The sequence below is a fragment of the Pan paniscus genome, chromosome 17 (genome assembly GCF_029289425.2).
Source record: "Pan paniscus chromosome 17, NHGRI_mPanPan1-v2.0_pri, whole genome shotgun sequence".
NCBI lineage: Eukaryota > Metazoa > Chordata > Mammalia > Primates > Hominidae > Pan > Pan paniscus.
The window spans coordinates 73,316,834-73,341,287 of NC_073266.2; the positions used below are offsets into that span (position 1 = coordinate 73,316,834).

Consider the following 24,454-nt stretch of genomic DNA (forward strand, 5'->3'; position numbering starts at 1 on the left):
AGCACATATATTCCTTCTGTTCACCATCTTCATAGAAAAATACCAGGGCTGATTTTTTATTCAAATCTCCAATTTATGCAGGGTTTAAACTACTAAATACTTAAAGCCGTTTTCAGATCTTTCCCCCCTTTTCTGTTAGGTAGGTAACTAAATCTTTGGCTTCAATGCAAATAAGAATTGGAGATTTAGCAGATTCCTGTGGGGGAGAGGAAGAGTTTATTAATTATATTGAGAATCAAATAATATGCTTCTTTGACACTAATGTTCCATCTTTCTCCACCCCAAGTATCCTATGGGACAACTTTAAAGCCTTTATCAGGGTCTAGATTACTGCATTTATGGTTCCTTAGAAGTAGGAATTTAATGAATGGCATTCTGAGTTGAAGAGAGAATTTGAAGGTTTAAGCTGCAACGGTGAAGCAATTTTTTTTCAAAGTATGTGGCAGGGATTGTAATATAAAACATCAAAAAAAGCACAATAAAATACATTTTCATGAGTGTTAATAAATTTTTAATACTGATGAAATGTAAATTTTTCCTTCATGACCCTTATCTGCATTTGACAGAGTCCAACAGAAAACTTTAAGTACCTGTTTAAAGCAATTTACAAGATACTGTGGAGATTCCCAGCAATAAAGAATGGTAAGTGATCTTCTTAAAAATTTTTATATTGACAATATTAAAACCAAGTACCTTATCCAGATTCAACTGGTTTTGGCCAGTGCCTGTACTGGTACCTTTATCAAGAGTGCATACTTACTTTATAGGCTCTATATTAGAAACAAATTCTGCTTGAATACAATTCTGAAAGTGCTGTTACCTGATGGATAGCAATAATTGTTAATTATTATATGATACTTATTACATGCCAGACACTGTGCTAGGCACATTCCATGTATGATTGCATTAAGTTTTTGTAACTATAATCTTCTCTCAGTATCTGTAGGAGACTGGTTCCCAGACCCCCGCAAATACCAAAATCAGTGGATGCTCATGTCCCTGATAGAAACTGGCATAGTATTTATATATAATCTATGCACATTTTCCTGTATACTTAAACTATCTCTAGATTATTTATAATACCAGATATAAGGTAAATGATATGTTAATACTTTCTATAGTGTATTATTTGTGGAATAAAGAAAAGAAAAAAAGTCTGTACCTGTTAAGCACAGACAAAATATTTCCCCCATATATTTTCGATTCATGATTGGTTGAATCTACAGATGTAGAACCTATAGATATGGAGGATTGATTACTCCACGAAGGAAATTATATTATTATCACAGTTTAAATGATGAGAATTCTGAGGCATAAAGAGTTAAAGTGGTTTGCCTAAACTTACCTGCTTACTAAGGATAGGAACAGAGCTCTTAGGATAGTGGATAGTCTGACCCCCCTATGCACTACATTAGGAGTCAGTGAACTTTTTCCATAAAGGAACAGAGAGTAAATATTTTAGGGTTTGCAGGCCATGCAGTCTTTGTCACAACTATTTAGCTCTGCCACTGTAGTGTGAAAGCAGTTCTACATAATATGTAAATAAATTGTGGTGTTCTGTTCCAATAAATCTTTATTTAAAAAAACAAAAACCAAGTGGTGGGCCAGATTTGCCTTATGGGCCATAGTTTGCTGGCCCCTCTGCTATTCTATTCTGCCTGCATCCTTGGTGCAAAGAAAACCAACCAAATGGACATCACGTTGGAACAGGTAAATCTCTGTGCTGGTTCTGTCTTCTGAGTAGGCAAAAGCAGAAGATGTGAACTGAGGGCCTCAAAAACTGCCTCCCACCTTGGCATTTGACCCTAGGCATCATTGTTGGACACTTTGGAAGGCTCCAGTTAGAACATACTTATAGGCTGGGTGTGGTGGTACATGGTTGTAATCCAGGCTACTCAGGAGAGTGAGGTGGGAGGATCTCTTGAGACCAGGAGTTTATGTTGACCAGCCTGGGCAACATAATGAGAGCTTGTTTCTACAAAAAAACAAAACAAAACAAAACAAAAACTTAAAAATTAGCCAGCGTGGTGGTGTGCACCTATAGTCCCAGCTACTTGAGAGGCTGAGATGAGATGATTGCTTGAGACCAGGAGATGGAGGCTGCAGTGAGATGTGATCAGGCCATTGCACTCCAACTTGGATGACAGAGCAAGGTCCTGTCTCTCTGAAAAAAAAAAAAAAATGTACTTGAAAGGATAATGTCTTGCATTAATGTATGTGTCCTAATTATTATTGCATTGTGGTTTACTAGTACTATAGTTAAGCTGGAATCCAACTCCTGAATTTCTGGAGCCCTGAAGACCACTTAGTCTTACTCACAAGATGAGCTTTCTTCGTTCTCTAGGAATTATTGGAGCCCCAAGTTACACTTACTGCAGAGCCTATTTTGTTTAATTGAAGTTTTAATCTGTTTCCCTGGATCTGTGTGGCTGAGATGGTGACTCACTGCTTTTCTAGTCCACTGGCTTGAAGATATGTCTTACATTTCCAAGTCTCTGAACCAGATAGGCCAAGGATTAAGTCTCATCCACCTATTGGCCAACTTTTCTGGTGCTGGCTGCCTCTGTGGAATTCTATTTCCACCTGCTCCTAGATCCTTCATTACCACAGTGCATCCATGGCCATGTGTTAGGAAGTAGATACTATTTCCCCTGCCAGTGTCGACCCATTGTGCTCCCCATCAGATGCTGTATTCTTCAGGACAAATCAAACTTCTTAGCCACTGAAGCTTATCAGGAGCAGCCAGCCAGGCCCAGTGGACAGATGAAAGCCCAGTCTCCTGGGTCCTTTCAGCTGGCTCTGTCCAAGGTAGGCCATGGGGCACAGATAGCAAAATGGGGTGGGGTCAAGAAAGCAAGCTCCCTTACCCTACAGCTTTGCCTAAAGTGAAATATTTCCTTTCTCTCATACTCAAAAGCTAAATAAGATGACTATAAGAGTATTGTTATTATAAGAAAATTGCACAAGGATTTGACCTGACATTTCTCTGAAATATCAGAATAATGGGAATACAGTTTTGGCCTGACTAGCAAAATTTCAGATGCAATTTGGTGAAAGAAAAACCAAAATGATAGTTGATAATTAAAAAGAACCAAGGTGAAAACTTAGCTGTCATATGACCAACAATGCTTTCTCTCCTCTTTCCATACAAACATCTTTTAAAATCAATTTTTATCAAAAATCTCAGTGATTATTTTGTATTAAAGAACTAAGTGGATTTTTTAACCAGGAGGAAAATTCTCTAGTGTTGGGTTTAATCCTTAAATACCAATCAACAAATCTTTTAAAGTTCTTTAAATCATCACAAGATGAAAGAATTCTTTGGATTCAAAGCCAAAGAAGTAATCCCTTGTCTTGTGTATGACCAAAAAGAATGATTGTAAGCAATGAGCCCTGCTTTTAAGTAGATTATAGTGTCACTGGGAGATAAAATTAACATATGAGAGACAATTATAACAACTAAATGGTATGGCAGTCATAGTTTATGAGTTTAGAGTAGAGAAGGATGACTAAACACTGGAATAAGTGCTTTGCAGAGAAGGTTGGGTTCAAAGTGGTTGACAGGAAGCCACTGATGGTTTTGTATGAGGGAATGACCCAAATGTCAGTTCCTTGAGGTCAGAGGTGCCTGAATCTTTTTGGTAACTCAAATAGAAGGCACACATCGTGGCATAGAGTACGTGCTTAAGAAAAGTTCTTTTAGTATAAAAATGGAATTTTAAGGAGATTAGTGTGTGGTGCAGACCATATGTTACAGAGATTGGAATTAGAGAAAAAAAGATGGCAACCTTTTTGATGACCAGTAGTGTGTCTTGATTGTTTTTGCCAGTCAGATGTGTAATAGCTACCAGTACTAGGTAAGCTCTCAAGACATATTCAGTAAATTCAGCAAATTAGTCCTGGACATCAATTAGCAGGTTTAAAAAATTGTCTTAATATTCCAAAAAATGTGAACTCCAAATTTAATACGAGGAAGTTGATCTCCTTTCTTGAGTGAAATGAAGGAATGATTGTATGCTGTACTTTCAAGGAAAGTAGCATAGTAAAAAAAACTCACGGGCATGGGGGTCAGACAGATCTCAGCAAGGAACTTGGCCATATCAGTTGTTTGTTCGTTATTAGCTGGGTGAGCTTCAGTGAGGTCAGTGTTCTATGCTTCAGTTCTGTAACTTGAAAAATAGGGACAATGATGTATAAAATATCAGCACAGAATCCGGTACAAGGTAGATCATTCATAGATACTAGATACTCATTTCATTTTTCTTTCTCCTCCTATAGAATTGAATGGAATGTGAATCTACACTCAGGTGAAGCCAGGGTATTTTGAACGTCCCTACAAGACTGAAGCACCACTGGGGAATAAGTAATAGAGATGCCATCATTGTGGAGGTCATAATGCTTGTCCTGAACACGAGGGGTCTCTAGTGGTGAGTACAAAGGGGAAAGCTCTGAGCACTGAGTAAGCCTGGTGGAATACTCACCATTAGTGCTCAAGAGGCAAAAGGAAAGAAGATAGTATTAAAAATAAATAAATAAATAAATAAAATTTAAATGCAATGGAAGGCAAAAGAGACCATTCCTTATCGTTGGTCAGTAAAAATATACAAATTCTTTAGATTTTACAAAGTTATTTCATTACACATGGACGTATTTACTAGTGAAAATGGGTCTTAATGAAAGCTTAAAGTGAGCTAGCTCTGTTCAACTAAAAATGAGTTTCTTTTATTCCTCATGTGAACAAGAAAAAGGGTCTGTTTAGTTAAGCAGAAAAGTACTGGGAAACATTTGCACATGTTGTTTTTTCTGCAGTGGGGGAAACAAGCTTAACAGAGGATTGAAAGCTGATGCCTCCAAACTGTAAGGAGAAGTTTGTGAAGCCTAGAAATTTTCAAAGGAAATTGGCACACGGGCTGTTCTCATGGGCAACAGTAGGTGGAACAATTGACTGAAGTCAAAGTAGAGTTTCTTGCTCCACAGAGACCACCTTTTTACTGCTGGCTTCTCCGTTTTATTCTCTTTCCCAGTCCTTGTCCTGGATGCAGGAGTTGCACTGAGAGAAAAGTTGCAGCATCTCCTAAGGCCCTGAGGTGCACTCTGTGATGGTTCATTCTTGGCTGGAGTGGCCTTGTCCTGGAAATGACTATGTAGCCTTCTCTGAACCCAGATCAGTATAGTGCACTGGAGCATCAGCTTTGTTTGTGATCTATCAGTTTTTTCTTTTTCTTGCCACTGCCCACATGTGATCACCTCTGTCTTTAAAATGAAACTGCTGAGTGATTTGCCAAGGTTGCATGAAAAGGCAGATTGTAAAGCTAAGATTAGAATAGAGGTCTTCAGGCTCCAGGAGTTTGTTTCTGTAGACCAGTGATCATCAACAGACAGGAGACACAACTTCTCCACCTCTCTGCCCCGACTCGGATAGAATATCATAATCTAGGGGAAGAGAGTGTAGTTTCGGAAAACACTTAAAGAAAAAATCCTTCTAAGTACCTACTGTTTTCACAACCAAGCCACCCAAGATTTTCTGTTCAAAATCTTCTTGGTTAGGGGACAAGCAAATGTTGAACGTGGTACTAGTGACCATGTGGCTGCCACAGGGACCATGGCTTCAGAGACACAAAGGAAAGTGAAGACTGAGAAATATCCCCTGGATTTGCCAGATAGGAAGCATTTGGTAATCTTTAAGAGCCTAGTTTCAGTACTGCAGTGAAAATGGAAGCCAGGTTGCAGGAATTAAGAAAAGAATAGATGAGGAAAAGTGCAGGCTTGCATGAAACAGAGAAGTAAAAGTATGGAAAGAAATTGAATTAGAACCTTTGGCAGGATCAAGGCTTTGTCTTCTGGCCGACTGGGTGGGGAGTCCCCACCCCCAGTTCCTCCATCTCTCTCATTTAATGCACTGTTACTTAGCAGTTTACATAAAAAGGCAGAAGGGTTATATCTCCATACATTGATATATTTAATATATTAATAGATTTTTTTTTCTATCCTTGAGGTAATTGCATTTCTTTACTTGTTTCCTGAGGACATCCTCCTGATCTCTGCAACCCTCCCTTTTCCCTATCCCAGGACTAGACAGCTAGACAGTGAGTCACCTAGAACAAAGGCCAAAAATATTTGAAAATCCTCTGGTCTTAGTGTAAATCAGAAAGATTTGAATGCATACTTGTTGAGTGAGTTTTGCTGCCTTTAGAGACTAATCTAGTTCAGAGTTTTAATTATATATCCCCAGGGGCAGGGTAAGAGGAGGGGGAGAATGCACTATAGAAATAGAGAGCAGGAGGTGAAGGAACTACAGATCTCTACCAGGGAAGGCACTCCCTGTCCCCAACCCTGGTGAAGTGCATGGAAGCCCACTTAGCACCCAGCTGCCCTTCTCACTGACCATGAGTAAGAGCCATCTTTGAGCAGCATTTAATATGGCACTCTAGAGCTAGGTTTGTGTATTCCCGAGACCCTGCCCAGGCCTCATCTATCTTACAACAACCCTAGGTGTGGGGCTCAAGGTGGTGATAACAAAAAAAAAAAAAGAGGAAGCCCCTGCTTCTCTCCAAAGAGGCATTAGCTGGAGCTAGACTGAACTCTTCCACAGGACAAGGAAAGTGGTAGAAGACACTATCCTGTTATGTATGTCTTCATGAGTAGAAGTGGGTCTTTCTCATTGTACTGGGCTATTCTTGAAGGCAAAAATAATATCTTTTTACCTTTGCATACTCAACAGCTGGATAGTACTTGGCATAGAGCTTAATTAATGTTTGTTGGATGACTAAATGAGCAAATGGCTGATTGACAAATACATGAAAGTGAAAATATTTAGAGGTAGGAGGAAGAAGTAGCCAAAGATAGAGACAGAGGAGAGGTAAAAGATGTTAGTAGAAGGAAGAATGATCATTTAAACTGAGCCGAGCAATGATCGGGGCAGAAGAGGTTGAAGAATAGATCCAAGTTCGTTCAGAGCTTGGAAAAAGGGATGAAATGAAATAAGGTTAGTAGTCTCTGATATGTTGAAATGAAAAAAAAAAAAAGCCATATTCTTAATTGCCTTAGTTAAATTTAGTTAACACTAAATTTATCTTCTTTATAGTTCTATTTCTGACCATAATACATGCCTTATACAGTTGACAGGTAAGAAATAGTCAAGATGGTCGTAGCCTCCATAAAAGATAAAGGCACAGGGCTATAATTTAAGTCTTTTGGTATTCATATATAGAGAAGCATGTCACCACCACCATTAGATAACTCTCTTTATGATCTAAGGACAGAATTCTGCTGTAAGAGTATGTTCCAAGTGCCAGATAGAATGTGTGCTCTTCTACTTTTGAGAGTGGTTTCATGTTTACTCATTCACTAATTTTTCACTCTGGGCCCTGTATTCACTCATTTAGAGGCACCAATTCAGCTCCTCTTCTGTGGAGAGACTACATGGGTGCTGAAGAAACAAAGACACAACGCAGCTCCTCTCAAAGGAGTTCAGAGCTTAGCAGGGGAGACAGACCCATGAATGCATAGTTACGCATCAATGTGCTGCACGAGCACTGAAGCCCAAGCACAAGCGGCCTGAGTCCCAGTGAGTCTAACCCCTCCCCATCCTGCCCTCCCACACCACAACCCAATCCATCCTATTGACTGCCTGCTTTATCCCCCATGCTGCTCTCAGCCTGGACACTGTATCCAGAATCCTGGGCTCTAGCAAAGACTGGAGCTCTGAAGCTCTCCTTGGTTCTCCCAGTCTCTCTCCCAGGAGCTTAGATCTTGCCTCCTCCCTGGTGAACACAGCTAGACCCTGTGCTCTGAATTCTGCTCTACTCCAATGCCACTTTGTTCCACTTGTTGTTCAATCCTAGTTTGATCTAGACAAGACCTTTGGACACTAGCTTTGGACTGCCTGACTACTCTTGCTGGAGGCTGTTCTTAGCATTTCTCTCAGATCTTGTCCTCTGTTCTCATTGAAGCTCTCTGCCTCTTCATGCAATGTCTTGCTTTGAGGTCTCCCAGCTTGTCTCAGGTTAAAGTCTGTCCAATATAGCTTTGCCCCTTAGGCCTACACTGTCATGATCCTTGCGGATACCTCTTTTGGCAGGGAAACTTCCTTAGATCTCTTCAGAAGGGAGGAGCAAGATTTTGCTTCTGTCAGGGATAGCCCATATACTGAGGCCTTGTGGGCCTACAAATGCAGTCATTAGCATAATTCTTCTTTTTTTTTCCTTTTGAGACAGGGTCTTACTCTGTCTCCCAGATTGGAGTGCAGTGGTGCAATCTTGGCTCATTGCAACCTCTGCCTCCTGGGCTCAAACATTCCTCCCACCTCAGCCCCCTGAGTAGCTGGGACTACAGACATGAGCCACCACACCCAGCTAATTTTTGTACTTTTTTATAGAGATGGGGTCTTGCTACATTGCCTAAGCTGGTCTTGAACTCCTGGACTCAAGCAATCCTCCTGTCTTGACCTCCCAAACTGTTAGGATTACAGGCGTGAGCCACTGTGCATGGCCCATTCACAGATTACATTATAAGAAGCAGAAGAAGACTAGTGAGATATGAAGTGACGTGTAACTCACTCACTAACTCTACCATGTGGAAGTCAAATGCTTTGTGTTCACTTCAAGGGAAAGTATAAAATTGTGGATTAAATAACTTAATGAAATATATATGTATATGCCTGCGTGTGTGTGGGTTTGTGTGTATGCATATATTAGTGGGAAAGATGGAAATGAAAATCAGTATTTCTTAGTCTCTTACTTTAATTGTTAGGTCATGCCAATAAATTTCAACATATACTTTTTTGGTGTGATAGGGTTATTTAATTTAGAATATGACAACGTTTAAGAAAAAATGTTCTTTCTGTAATATTACCCCTTGATTTACTGAAGCTTTAGGATTACTTTTGTTGTTAAACTCATTTGCCAATATGCTTCTCAATGTTGTATTTCTCTGCAAGAATAACAGCTTAAAACACAAAAAGACACCACAAAAAAGAAGAAAGATGATCCTTCAAACCACTTTTTAAAATTTTTATTTATTTATTTATTTATTTATTTATTTATTTATTTATTTATTTATTTTGAGACGGAGTGTCACTCTATAGCCCAGGCTTGAGTGTGGTAGTGTGATTTCGGCTCACTACAGTCTCTGCCTCTCGGGCTCAAGTGATCTTCCTGCCTCAGCCTCCCAAGTAACTGGGAATAGAGGCATGGCCCACCAGTCCCAGCTAATTTTTGTATTTTTGCATTATTATTATTTTTTAATAGAGATGGGGTTTCACCACATTGGCTGGGCTGGTCTCAAACTCCTGACCTCAAGTGATCTGCCCACCTAGGCCTCCCAAAGTGCTGGGATTACAGGCTTGTGCCACTGTGCCTGGCCCCAAACCATTTATTTTGGAGGCAAGTGTGCTATTTCAAAATCAGAGTACTTAGTTTCAAGCCTTCAATTCTGTTAAAAGATAAATAAATATATATATTTTTAAAGTAAGCAAAAATAACTTCTTTATTGTAAACACAGTATTACTGAAAATTCAAATAATTTTTGAGCTGATGGAAAAATAATTGTGAATCATCAGTTTGTCAGATGTCAACATCAGCTCCAACAAATTTGGACTGACTTCTTAACAGGTTTCTGATAGCTGAAGTAGTGGAAATCCAGAAGGCAGATAGGGAGGAACAAGTGTAGATAGATGACCGGTTTGGAATAAATGGCATCTTGCTGCTGAAACAAGCTTCACACGTTAACCAGCAACCGTGAGGTTCCTGACTTTCCTGATCCCCAGGAGATGCTTACGCTAGGGATAAATTTCTATGTTGAAGCATTTGAGAAGCTTTAGTTCCTGATGTCTCACACTCAAGCCTTACTTTATAGTCACATCTGTTAGTTTAAAGCATTTTTAGTTTATTGAAGAAGGCTTCACAAAGAAAAAACAGATGATGAAAATCTCATCTGTCAAAACTGTTATTAAAACCAGTAACAGTGTGAAATTTTGTTTAAATTGAAAGCATCATTTATTTTTATCAAACATTTTATAAACAATCACATTTGAGAAAGATTTGGGGGACCTGGAGAGCCCTCAACAAAATGCAGCTCATTATGTTGCTTTGTTTAGTGTGTAGCTTTGAGATGGCTGGGGCTGCCTCCCTTTATCTTAGTGTGAGCCCGGAAGGGTGAGGAAATTACCAAGAAGCAGGGGCTCGCCCACCTTGATGAGGGAGAATGAGCAGGGAAGAGGAATAGCCCTTAAATGGAGGCTGAAAAGCAATATTGTGTTGGCAGACAACAGGAACACCTGATTGGCCCTTTTCTGATGGATTAGGTAGAGTGACATGGCCTGAACCTTGAAGTCCCTGAAAGAGTTTAGGAAAAATAATGAAAAAGAAAAAAGAAGAAAATTCATGGAAAGATTGAGTAAGGCTTCGTTTCTTTTCCTCTCTGGGTAGACAGCTGACTTCGTGCTCAGATCTGCTACTGATATCAAAGGGTGTTTCACGGCCAGAAAGAGTAAATGACACCCTTAAAAAAGAAAACAAGATGAACATCAAATCCATTTAGTTGAATCTTCATTCAATCCAGATGTTTGGCAATGTAGAGACAAAACATCCGCCACTTTGCTATTGTGTAGACTTGGCCTTAGAATATACAAAAGATCCAGTTTCACATTCTTAACTGGGCTCATAGTTCTTTGGCTGTTTGGTATTAGCAGCTTGGAAAAAGAAAACACGTCTAAGGAAAGTAGAACAGTGTAAATCTGAATGATTTGTCCAAGCAGTGGCCTTTCCTTCCTTTTTCCAGGTGATGCTGTACTTAATTTTGTCACACTTGGAGATCATCCCCTGGGGGCCAGCAAAAGTTTCCCCATGGGGTATGGGGTACTGGAATGGGGGCACACAGGGTGTTAAAAGGCTTTCCAGATCCTCAAGTTCCCATTCACACTCTTTCCTAAGGCTGCCTGGTCTAAGAATGGGTCTAGTTCTTCCATATCTGCCCTTTCTCAAGCCCTCCTTCTTCTACCTCTAAACCAAAACCAAAACCAAAACCAAAACCTTCTCTCTGGATCCCACTGGGAAGTGTTCCCCCAACGTATACAGAATCTTCGGCACAACCAAAAAAGGGACTTGAGAATCTTCAAAGCCTACTAAAATCAAGACCTCAGTCTGTGCCTTATCTGCCTGTATTGCACAATTTCAAAGAGGAGAAGGTGAAAATTATATATTTACTTCCCAAATACCAATATTGTGTTTTCTAGAAAATGGATCACATATTAGTGTTAAGTTTGTATTTATATTTTGTGAACATTTATTCAGGGCCGCAGAAAAAACATTTTCATTAGCTTTTGCCAGATTATTGTGTACTTTAAGCCTCTATTTTATTTTTACTATAAGCACAAATATCCTGGTCTCTACTAGCCTCTTTTCTGCTCACTTATTTATTTAACTTTTGCCATATACTTATAACAGAAATGTCTTGTTGGTTCTACTCCTTAAAAATCCATTTAACAACACTAATTAATGTACTTTTTGTAAGTTCTGAACTTCCTGTGGCCCAACCGTTTTTAAGAATTGCTGTTGATTTACTCTGAACCCTGCATCGCTCTAGCTATAAGCTATATTTATCCATGGAAACAGAAACTAATTGGGAGAAAAATCATTATTTTTTTCATTAAAAGATGCATTTCCAATAAAAATTTATTACATTCAATCATGTTTAAATCAAAAGTTACATTTATGTTTGATAAATTGTGGATTCACAGCCATGATGATAATTCAGAAAAAATTTTGATAGTATTCGGCATATCGTTCATTTTTATTTCAAGAAGTCACATGAAGTAAAAACAAGGTAAACTTTCCTATTTGTATACATATTTTTGTTGCATAGAAAATTGTTTACTGAAAAGTTGAGTAAAAGACTTTCAAGCGTATATTTGTTAAGAAAAAAATTCATGAGAAAAATGGAATGGAAATATAAGATCAAGGGGAAAATGATACGAATTTTCCATTAAAGAAGTGTTTGTCCATGTATTTTATAAATGTATGATGATGGTTATGGAATTCTGCTGTGTATCAATTAGAGTCCTGGTGGAGATCAGGTGGCACATTTCAGTTAGAGAAACTGAACTGAGTTTACTAAAAGAAAACTTACAAAGTGAAATCTAATTGGGAGTGATGGGGGAGGGACAGCAAAGTCCTGAAGGTGTCACGGGAGGGAACTGCCACCAGTTCCTGGAGAACATGGCTGTAGCTGAGGAGAGAGCTGCATTGTAGTAGCTGTGGCTTTTGGTAGACCAAGGGGGCAAATCTGTATTCTAGAAAGAAGGAAATCTGGGGTATCTGACTGAAGTTTCCACATATCCTCTCGTCTCCAGCTAGCGCCCCCCATTGGTGAAACCCAACCCCTGAGAAGTGGTGATAAGCCTCAGGCTTCTACTTCCCACTCCCCAGCTTCCAAGCTAGTTCTGTTGAGGTAGAAAGGGAAAGTGATGTCATGATGTGACCATGCAGAGCTAGCTTGACTCCTCACAACTCTGTTCTGGGTTTTCTGATTGCCCACAGAGTTGTGTGGAAGAACAGGTGCACTTTTCCAGTATGCCTGAGAAGGACAAGAAAATTAGCTGAGCAAAGACTAGGTCTTGGGACAAAAACTACATGCATTGATAGAATGCAGAAATTCCAACATCTGAAGCCCAGACATTCCCACCCTGAAATCCTGGCTCAATGTTGTCTCCCCTAGAACTCAAACTTCAATCTAGGGAGGAAAAGCAGAGGACAAACCTTAATGTGACTAAGAAAACCCTAAATTGGCTAAAATGACCAGATTTAAGTTTCTAGTGTTACCCAGAATAGGGATTCAAATTAGATATTTCTCATCCTTCAAGATGCATCCTTCAGGACTTCCATGAATTCTTCCCTGTCTTCATCATTTTCTGTCTCCATACTTCTGTTCCAACTGTTCAGTGATTATTAAATTAAAAGTGTTTGTGTGCTTGGATTTCCCTCTTAACAGGGTAGTTGCTATTATATTAGCTGAGGAGAGAGCTGCCTTGTGGTAGCTGTTCATGGGATGGAACTGTGTTCTAGAAAGTAGGAAATCTGGAGAATGAATACCCTGACCCCAGTCTCCACTTGTTCTCTGCTCTATGTGCCTATTGCTTAGTGCAATGCCTGTCATGTAGTAGGTTTTCATATTTTAAAAAATTAGGTCAGAACTCATGTTCAGTAGGTACTCATGTTAATGTTCCTTTTTAAATCTGTGGTAATGTTACTCTTCTGAAGCCTACTTTGCCTGATATTAATATAGCTATTCCATCTTTCTTATGATTCATATTTGCACGGTGTATTTTTTTCTGTGTTGTTACTTTTAATTATCTGGGCCTTTATACTTAAAGTGAGTTTCTTGTAGACAATGTATAATTAGGTCTTGATTTTTCACTCATTTCAGTGATTTATGATTTTTAACTGAGAGGTTAGACTATTTATTTTTTAATATGATTGTTATGGTTAGGTTAAAATCTATTATCCTTGCTCTATCTGTTTTTTAAAAGACTCCTTTTCCCCCCTCTTTACCTGTCTTATTTTAGTTATTTTTTAATGTTCCATTTTATTTCCACTACTAGCTTACTAACTACACGTAGCAGTTGCTTTAGGGTTTGCAAAACACATCTTTCACACATCACTGTCTATCTCCAAATCATATTATACTATTTCACATATAATGTAACAGTCTTACACCAGTATACTTTGATCTCTCAATCCCATCCTTTCTTCTATTATTATGCATTTTATATCTTCATATTTTATAAACCCCATAGTGAGTTGTTGTTTCTGCCTTAAACAGTCAATTATTTTTTAAAGAAAAAATTTAAAAACAGGAAAAAAGTTAGTCATTTTTATTTCTCCACAAATTTATCATTTTAACTGCTCTCCATTCGTTTTAGTAAAGTCAGTTTCCATCTGGTATCATCTGCCTGAAGAATCTCCTTTAATTTTTTTTTGTATTGAAAGTCTGCTGGTAAAATATTCTGTTTTTATTTTTCTTAAGGTCTTTATTTCACCATTATTTCTGAAACATATTGTACTGTGTATAACGTTCTAAGTGGACAGCTGTTTTTGTCAGTTTCTGAAATAGTTTCTTTTAAGAAATCTGCTGATAGCTTTATCTTTTGTTAACTTTTTATTTTTTATTTTTTTATTTTCTTTATTATACTTTAAGTTCTAGGGTACATGTGCGCAACGTGCAGGTTTGTTACATATGATACATGTGCCATGTTGGTGTGCTGCACCCATTAACTCCTCATTTACATTAGGTATATATCCTAATGCTATCCCCCCCACCCACCCCACAACAGGCCCCGGTGTATGATGTTCCCCTTCCTGTGTCCAAGTGTTCTCACTGTTCAATTCCCACCTATGAGTGAGAACATGCAGTGTTTGGTTTTCTGTCCTTGCGATAGTTTGCTAAGAATGATGGTTTCCAGCTTCATCCATGTCCCTACAAAGGACATGAACTTATCATTTTTTATGGCTGCATAGTATTTCATGGTGTATATGTGCCACATTTTCTTAATCCAGTCTATCATTGTTGGATATTTGGGTTGGTTCCAAGTCTTTGCTATTGTGAGTAGTGCCACAATAAACATACGTGTGCATGTGTCTTTATAGCAACATGATTTATATTCCTTTGGGTATATACCCAGTAATGGGATGGCTGGGTCAAATGGTATTTCAAGTTCTAGATCCCGGAGGAATCGCCACACTGTCTTCCACAATGGTTGAACTAGTTTGCAGTCCCACCAACAGTGTAAAAGTGTTCCTATTTCTCCACATCCTCTCCAGCACCTGTTGTTTCCTGACTTTTTAATGATCGCCATTCTAACTGGTGTGAGATGGTATCTCATTGTGGTTTTGATTTGCATTTCTCTGATGGCCAGTGATGATGAGCATTTTTTCATGTGTCTTTTAGCTGCATAAATGTCTTCTTTTGAGAAGTGTCTGTTCATATACTTTGCCCAATTTTTGATGGGGTTGTTTGTTTTTTTCTTGTAAATTTGTTTAAGTTCATTGTAGATTCTGGATATTAGCCCTTTGTCAGATGAGTAGATTGCAAAATTTTTCTCCCATTGTGTAGGTTGCCTGTTCACTCTGATGGTAGACTCTTTTGCTGTGCAGAAGCTCTTTAGTTTAATTAGATCCCATTTGTCAATTTTGGCTTTTGTTGCCATTGCTTTTGGCGTTTTAGACATGAAGTCCTTGCCCATGCCTATGTCCTGAATGGTATTGCCTAGGTTTTCTTGTAGGGTTTTTATGGTTTTAGGTCTAACATTTAAGTCTTTAATCCATCTTGAATTAATTTTTGTATAAGGTGTAAGGAAGGGATCCAGTTTCAGCTTTCTACATATGGCTAGCCAGTTTTCCCAGCACCATTTTGTTAAATAGGGAATCCTTTCCTCATTTCTTGTTTTTGTCAGATTTGTCAAAGATCTCATAGTTGTAGATGTGTGGTATTATTTTTGAGGGCTCTGTTCTGTTCCATTGGTCTATATCTCTGTTTTGGTACCAGTACCATGCTGTTTTGGTTACTGTAGCCCTGTAGTATAGTTTGAAGTTGGGTAGCATGATGCCTCTGGCTTTGTTCTTTTGGCTTAGGATTGACTTGGCAATGAGGGCTCTTTTTTGGCCCCATATGAACTTTAAAGTAGTTTTTTCCAATTCTGTGAAGAAAGTCATTGGTAGCTTGATGGGGATGGCATTGAATCGATAAATTACCTTGGGCAGTATGGCCATTTTCATAATATTGATTCTTCCTATCCATGAGCATGGAATATTCTTCCATTCGTTTGTGTCTTCTTTTATTTCGTTGAGCAGTGGTTTGCGGTTCTCCTTGAAGAGGTCCTTCACATCCCTTGTAAGTTGGATTCCTAGGTATTTTATTCTCTTTGAAGCAATTGTGAATGGGAATTCACTCATGACTTGGCTCTCTGTTTGTCTGTTATTGGTGTATAAGAATGCTTGTGATTTTTGAACATTGATTTTGTATCCTGAGACTTTGCTGAAGTTGCTTATTAGCTTATAAGGAGATTTTGGGCTGAGACGATGGGATTTTCTAAATATACAATCATGTCATCTGCAAACAGGGACAATTTGACTTCCTCTTTTCCTAATTGAATACCCTTTCTTTCTTTCTCCTGCCTGATTGCCCTGGCCAGAACTTCCAACACTATGTTGAATAGGAGTGGTGAGAGAGGGTATCCCTGTCTTGTGCCAGTTTTCAAACGGAATGCTTCCAGTTTCTGCCCATTCAGTATGACATTGGCTGTGGGTTTGTCATATATAGCTCTTATTATTTTTAGATACATCCCATCAATACCTAATTTATTGAGAGTTTTTAGCATGAAGGGCTGTTGAATTTTGTCAAAGGCCTTTTCTGCATCTATTGAGATAATCACGTGGTTTTTCTCTTTGGTTCTGTTTATATGATGGATTACATTTATTGATTTGCATATGTTGAACCAGCCTTGCATCACAGGGATGAAGCCCACTTGATCATGGTGGATAAGCTTTTTGATGTGCTGCTGGATTCGGTTTGCCAGCATTTTATTGAGGATTTTTGCATCAATGTTCATCAGAGATATTGGTCTAAAATTCTTTTTTTTTGTTGTGTCTCTGCCAGGCTTTTGTATCAGGATGATGCTGGCCTCAAAATGAGTTAGGGAGGATTCCCTCTTTTTCTATTGATTGGAATAGTTTCAGAAGGAATGGTACCAGCTCCTCCTTGTACCTCTGGTAGAATTCGGCTGTGGATCTGTCTGGTCCTGGACTTTTTTTGGTTGGTAAGCTATTAATTATTGCCTCAATTTCAAAGCGTGTTATTGGTCTATTAAGAGATTCAACTTCTTCCTGGTTTAGTCTTGGGAGGGTGTATGTGTCGAGGAATTTATCCATTTCTTCTAGATTTTCTAGTTTATTTGTGTAGAGGTGTTTATAGTATTCTCTGATGGTAGTTTGTATTTCTGTGGGATCAGTGGTGATATCCCCTTTATCATTTTTTATTGCATCTATTTGATTCTTCTCTCTTTTATTCTTTATTAGTCTTGCTAGCGGTCTATCAATTTTGTTGATCTTTTCAAAAAACTAGCTCCTGGATTCATTGCTTTTTTGAAGGGATTTTTGTGTTTCTATCTCCTTCAGTTCTGCTCTGATCTCAGTTATTTCTTGCCTTCTGCTAGCTTTTGAATGTGTTTGCTCTTGCTTCTCTAGTTCTTTTAATTGTGATGTTAGGGTGTCAATTTTAGATCTTTCCTGCTTTCTCTTATGGGCATTTAGTGCTATAAATTTCCCTCTACACACTGCTTTAAATGTGTCCCAGAGATTCTGGTATGTTGTGTCTTTGTTCTCGTTGGTTTCAAAGAACATCTTTATCTCTGCCTTCATTTCGTTATGTACCCAGTAGTCATTCAGGAGCAGGTTGTTCAGTTTCCATGTAGCTGAGTGGTTTTGAGTGAGTTTCTTAATCCTGAGTTCTAGTTTGATTGCACTGTGGTCTGAGAGACAGTTTCTTATAATTTCTGTTCTTTTACATTTGCTGAGGAGTGCTTTACTTCCAACTATGTGGTCAATTTTGGAATAGGTGCGGTGTGGTGCTGAGAAGAATGTATATTCTGTTGATTTGGGGTGGAGAGTTCTGTAGATGTCTATTAGGTCTGCTTGGTGCAGAGCCGAATTAAATTCCTGGATATCCCTGTTAACTTTCTGTCTTGTTGATTTGTCTAATGTTGACAGTGGGGTGTTAAAGTCTCCCATTATTATTGTGTGGGAGTCTAAGTCTCTTTGTAGGTCTCTAATAACTTGCTTTATGAATCTGGGTGCTCCCATATTGGGTGCATATATTTAGGATAGTTAGCTCTTCTTGTTAAATTGATCCCTTTACCATTATGTAATGGCCTTTTCTCTTTTGATCTTTGTTGGTTTAAAGTCTGTTTCATCAGTGACTAGGATTGTAACCCCTGCCTTTTTTTTTTGTTTTCCATTTGCTTGGTAGATCTTCCTCCATCCCTTTATTTTGAGCCTATGTGTGTCTGTGCTCATGAGATGGGTTTCCTGAATACAGCACACTGATGGGTCTTGACTCTTTATCCAGTTTGCCAGTCTGTGTCTTTTAATTGGAGCATTTAGCTCATTTACATTTAAGGTTAATATTGTTATGTGTGAATTTGATCCTGTCATTATGATGTTAGCTAGTTATTTTGTTCGTTAGTTGATGCAGTTTCTTCCTAGCCTTGATGATCTTTACAATTTGGCATGTTTTTGCAGTAGCTGGTACCATTTGTTCCTTTCCATGTTTAGTGTTTCCTTCAGGAGCTCTTGTAGGGTGGGCCTGGTGTGACAAAATCTCTCAGCATTTGCTTGTCTGTAAAGTATTTTATTTCTCCTTCACTTATGAAGCTTAATTTGGCCAGATATGAAATTCTGGGTTGAAAATTCTTTTCTTTAAGAATGTTAAATATTGGCCCCCACTCTCTTCTGGCTTGTAGAGTTTCTGCCGAGAGATCAGCTGTCAGTCTGATGGGCTTCCCTTTGTGGGTAACCCGACCTTTCCCTCTGACTGCCCTTAACATTTTTTCCTTCATTTCAACTTTGGTGAATCTGACAATTATGTGTCTTGGAGTTGCTCTTCTCGAGGAGTATCTTTGTGGTGTTCTCTGTATTTCCTGAATTTGAATGTTGGCCTGTTCACTTTTTAATAATGTGAAGTTTTTCCTTCCTTTCTCTCTTTTTCTCTTTCTTTCTTTCTCTTCTTTCTTTCTCTTTCTCCCTTTCTCTCTCTTTCTCCTTCCTTCCTTCCTCTTTTTCCTTCCTTCCTTCCTTCTTTCCTTCTTTCTCTCTCTTTCTTTCCTCCCTCCCTCCCTCTCTTCCTTTCTTTCTTTTTTTTTGACAGGGTCTCACTATGTCACCCAGGCTGATGTGCAGTGGTGTGATCTCAGCTCACTGTAACCTCCACCTCCTGGATTCAAGTGATCCTCATGCCTCAGCCTCCTGAGTAGCTGGGATTACAGGCATGCGCCACCATGCCTGGCTAATATTTGTATTTTTCCTACAGACAGGTGTTCGCCATGTTGGCCATGCTGGTCTGGAATTCCTGGCCTCAAGTGATCTGCATACGTTGGCTTCCCAAAGTGCTGGGATTACAGGCCTCAGCCACCACGTCTGGTCCAATAATGTGACTTTTTTTTTTTTCTCTCATTGCCTTTATGATATTTCTCTTTGCATTGTTTTCCAGCAATTTGATTATGACATGTTTTGCCTTCCCACCCCCATTTTCCTTGGGGTTTTTTGAACTTCTTGGAGTTGTGGATTACAGTTTTCATCAAATTTGGAAGTATTTTGGTCATTCAAATATATATATATTTTTTATTTTTTTGGTCTCTCATTCTACTTCTCTCCTGGGATTTCAGTGGCACATATATTTGACAGTTTGATTTTTTCTCTCCATCAGTGAAGGTCTTTTCATCTTTCTTCTTTTCTCCCATGATGTTTCATCTGTCATTTTTTATCTTGTTATGTCATCAAAGTCATTTATTTATTTTGGTTCTGCAGCATCTAATATTCTGTCAATTTCATCCATAAAATTTTCATTTCAGATTTTGTACTTTTTAATCTCTAGAATTTATATATAGTTTTTTTGTATCTTCTATTTTGTTTCTTATGTACGTGCTTTTCTTTAAATTCTTGTGCATATTATGCATATTTATAATAGCTGTTTTAATGTCCCTGTCTGTTAATTCATCCTCTCTTTCATTTCTGATTCTGTTTCTATTGACTCGTTTTTCTTCTGGTATGGGCCATACCTTCTGATTCTTCACATATTGTAATATTTAATTTGATGAAGGACATTGTGAATTTATATTTTGTGTACTGGATTTTGTTGTTTTCCTTTAAAGAATATTAGACTTTGTTCTGACAGGTAGCTAAGCTTCTTGTAGATCAGTTGGATTATTTCAAGATGTTAAAGATTTATTTTTTATGGCAGATCAAGATTAGCCTATACTCTAGGAGTAATTTAGGCTAATTTCTAAGACATAGCCTTTCTTGGATCTTTTTTGAATTACATATTCAAAAATCTGTCTCCATTCTAACTAGTGGAAATTAAAATTATCCCTGGCCCTTATGGGAGCTCTGCGAATTTTCAAAAATCTTGTATAACTTCATAGTAATTGTCTTTTCCCCAGAAGTTGTTCTCATGTGTGGAGTTTTACCCTTTACATACACAGATTAGTATTCGTCAGAGGCTCAAGAAGACCTCTACTCAAATTTCTGGAGCTCTTTCTCTGTGTAGCTTTCTCTTCTCTGATATTCTGTCTTGCAAATTTTTAGCTACATCTGCCACCCTGAACTGTGATATCTGTCTCTTCAATTCAGCAATGATATGAAGCTCTGCTTGAATTTCCCCTCCCTGGGCTAGAGGTTTGCAAATTACTTCCAGGCAGAATGCCGGTGTAACTGAAAGACTCACCTTATTTTTTCTTTTCTTTTTTTTCTGCAGAGATTATGGTCCTGTGCTGCCAATTGTCAGATGTCGGAAAGCTGTTGTTTTATATATTTTGTTCAGTTTTCTGGTTGTTTATGGCAGGAAGATAAATCTGGCCCCTATAACACTCTCATGGCTAGAAGTGAAAGTCCTTGTGTCATCTTTGATTTCTCTTTTTTTTCCCTTTGCTTCCACATCCAAGTTGTTTTTATTCCCTCCCAAGTTCTATCACTGCAACATCTCTCATGTCTGTCTTCTGAATAATCACAAGTCTTTTACCTAATCTTTCTGCTTCTAGAGTCCATTCCTCTAATCAAACCATCAACTCATTATCAGAAGAATCTTCTTAAAATTCTTGCAATTATGATTTAAAAATCCCCTTAAAATCTTCAATGGCTCCACTATGGTAGCAGAGTAATTAAGAATTTTTAATATTGGGAGTAAAGCAATTTTAGGCTTTTCTCTTTTGCTTTCATCTCTCATTTTACCTACCATGATTTCCCTCTGCTTTCCTTCCTATCTTACCTTTTCTACTGTGTTTTCTCTTCCCGATATAGTAAAATCCTTTCTATTTTTGTGACCAGGAGAAAATAGTATTTTCTTTTGCAATTCCTTCCTGGATCAAATTTCTTAGGCATTTCCTACTTTTCTGAATTCTGAAAGTACTTTGTTGACATTTCTCATGACACTTTTTACTCTCTACAACTTTATCACAGTCCTTTATGAACAACTACTGTTGACATCAAGTATTGATGGTATGTGCTGTGCTTCTTTTTTATGTTTTACTTTCTATAGCAAATGTTGGCAATGAATTCCATTGACTCGGTGCCTAATAAAATTTTGCTGACAAAATTATTGCCTATCTTAACATCTTGACATCTTCGTTCTTCAGGTCTGTTGCTTCAACCCCAGAAGAGGAGCCTAATGCTGACCACTCAACTGTGATCAGATTTAAAGGCAACTCTTCCATATCATATTCTGCATCACATCACCATTATCACCATTGGATATCACACATCATATTCACATCACTAATTTGATACATTAAAGACAAATAATTCAATTATCAAGTCATACTTACTGCTTCTCTTTCTTCTACTTTTATATTTGCCAATATTTTTAAGTATGTATTTCTTTCTCATTAGATTATCAGCTCTATCCAAATAAAACTTTGATTAGTCCTTTAGCACAGTGCTTTGTATACACAAATAGAGGTAGAATAATATCATTATGATAAGCCTATTTTGTGTGTGTTTTACATAAACATACACATACACACTTTGGCTTACTGAGCAAAGGACATCACATGTTAAGGACTTAATACACTTAAATATGCATACACATATTTACGTATTATGTATGCCTTTAGATAGTGATCAATATATGCATATTTTATACAAAAATGGAATGTAAACGAGAGTCAGATGATAAGAAAGCAAAAATTTTTTAAAAATTGAATGTAAAAATATTGGGATGTTATTGAATATTAGCTGCTTCATATCAGAAAATAACACTAGAATATTAGCTTTAATATGTACAGCATACATCTGACAGAGATACTTTAGTTTTAGTGTCTCAAATTATAGGGACTCAATTATCTTCTCTAGAAAATACTTGTGTCTCAATCTCATTATCAAAAGACTTTCCACATACTTTGCCTAAAATTACCTTTTCTTCATTTTAATTATACAACTCCAAATCACTTTCCCTCATTAGTATTTGATAATTATAAGCAAAGAAGCATATATAAGAACAAGAAATACATAAGAATGCAGTCATGCATTTTCCCTTCTTTCTGTTGATAGCACTGACTTCATTGAGATGAAGTGTATTTAATTTCAATTCACTAAATGACCACATTCATAACTTGAGTTCATTTCCATTTTAGGCTGATTTCTTTCAAATCTGATTCGATATGCATAATTTTTCTTTAAGCATACATAGCTACATTCTTTTAAACTTGTTTTTCATCTAGAGAAGGAGGGAGAAGGAAATTAACATTTATTTTGTATCTACTTTTGACACAGCCTGTTTTTGGCATTTGACATATATCATCTCATTCAGTTCTCTCCTCAATCCTGAGAAACTGAAAATATTATTCTCATTTTAAAAATGAAAATCTGATGGCTAGAAACTAACATGCCCAAGACTGCTTAATTAGGAAAAGGAAGAGTCAAAATTCAAACAAAATCATCCTTTTTCTTTAATCTTTTTCTTTCTTTTTTTTTTAAGTGGCACTACATTGTCCATTTTCAGGCAAAGATTTTGCAGAAAAATCACAGGAGGCTGGGCAGTTAATAATTTTAAAAATCATATTGTTTTATCTGTGGTGTAAGTGTGAAGTCCTTATGTTAAAATGCTTATCAGAACATGACACTTGAACATGTTCCATGTTAGAATTTGGGGATGTCTCAGAATTTGCTGAAGTATGAATGTAGATTCAAAGGGAAACATTCCAAAACTACATTGTGAAGTGATTTCTCTTTTTATCTGAGCTCTCTTTTTTTTCTTTTTTTTTGGACTGTGATAAATTGATCCAAAGAGCCCACTGAAATTAAACTAGATGAAAACCATCAGTGCATTTAACAAAACCCAGAAGTATGTTAGGTTTGGGGTGACAACCAATGGAGAATGTAAGCACACTCACTTCCACTGCTAGCAATTTGGTTTCATCTACCATGCCACAGGTTTCTCCAGAAGCCTTGCTTACTGGAGTTGTAACCTGCCCCTTTTGGAATTATTAAAACTCTAAGCATACCATTGGGAGACTGTAGATTGTGTATGATGATGATATTTGTTGTTTGGTAACAACATTATAAGCATGAGGTAGTATATAGCATGTATTAAAATTGACTCCAGAAAGTGTGAATTATAATCTCACATTAACTATGTGAGCTTGGTCAAGTCACTTAATTGATCTCTAGTCTGCTTTCTCGTTCATAAAATAAAGGTGTTGAACAACAAAATCACCAGTCAAGTTTTCTTTTTTAAAATATTTTTCCCTAAAGAGATAAAGCAGTAAGTGAATGTAATAAAAAATATAAATGATGCAAAAGAAAATACAATAAAAAATAATTCTCCATTCCAGCTTCCTAGTCCTTCTCCTTATATGCAATTGCTATTGACAGATTTTGTGCATGTCGACACACGTTTTCTATGCATTTACAACCAGATGTTATAGGTATATGTGTGTGTATGTATAACTTTCTTTTTCTTTTTAACTCAAATGGGAATATACTGCAACTACTGTTCAGCTGAATTATATAAAATGATACATATCTTGGAGATTTAAATCTACTTTATTATTTTTAAAAGAAAATACAATAAAAAATAATTCTCCATTCCAGCCTCCTAGTCCTTCTCCTTAGATGCAATTGCTATTGACAAATTTTGGCATGTGGACACACATTTTTTCTATGCATCTGCAATCAGGTGTTATAAGTATATGTGTGTGTATATATAACTTTCTCTTTCTTTTTAACTCAGATGGGAATACACTGTAACCACAGTTCAGTTGAATTTTATAAAATGATGCATATCTTGGAGATGTAAATCTACTTTATTATGTTTTAAAGTTGCATAGTATTTCATTGCATGGATGTGCCATGATTTATTTAATCAGTTTTCTATTGACAGACATTTAAGTTTGCCACAATGAACATACTTTTATGCATTATGTTACAGGCCTGTATAGGCAAATAGATATGTAGAATGAATTCCTAGAAATGAAATTACTGTTCTAAATTAATTTTAAAATGAGTTTAGAATAATTCACGCCAGAATTTTTTAGCATAGGAATCTCTTTTTGAAAAGATCATACATATTTATAAAAGTCAAAGAAATAAAGAACAATAAAAAGAAGAAAGCAAAATTTATTCTAATACACAACTAAATAGAAATCACCACTTTTTACATTAGATGACTATCATAACAGATATCTATTAATGCT

At 37.3% G+C, this 24,454-nt stretch overlaps 1 long non-coding RNA gene across 1 annotated transcript; it reads left to right on the forward strand.

Annotated features, from left to right (window-relative positions):
• The first annotated feature begins 563 nt into the window (after window positions 1-563).
• LOC103783076 (uncharacterized) lies at window positions 564-7,625 on the forward strand. Its single transcript, XR_608593.4, has 3 exons — window positions 564-642; window positions 4,279-4,427; window positions 7,386-7,625. It is a non-coding gene; the product is annotated as an uncharacterized LOC103783076 (long non-coding RNA).
• Window positions 7,626-24,454: the final 16,829 nt, after the last annotated feature.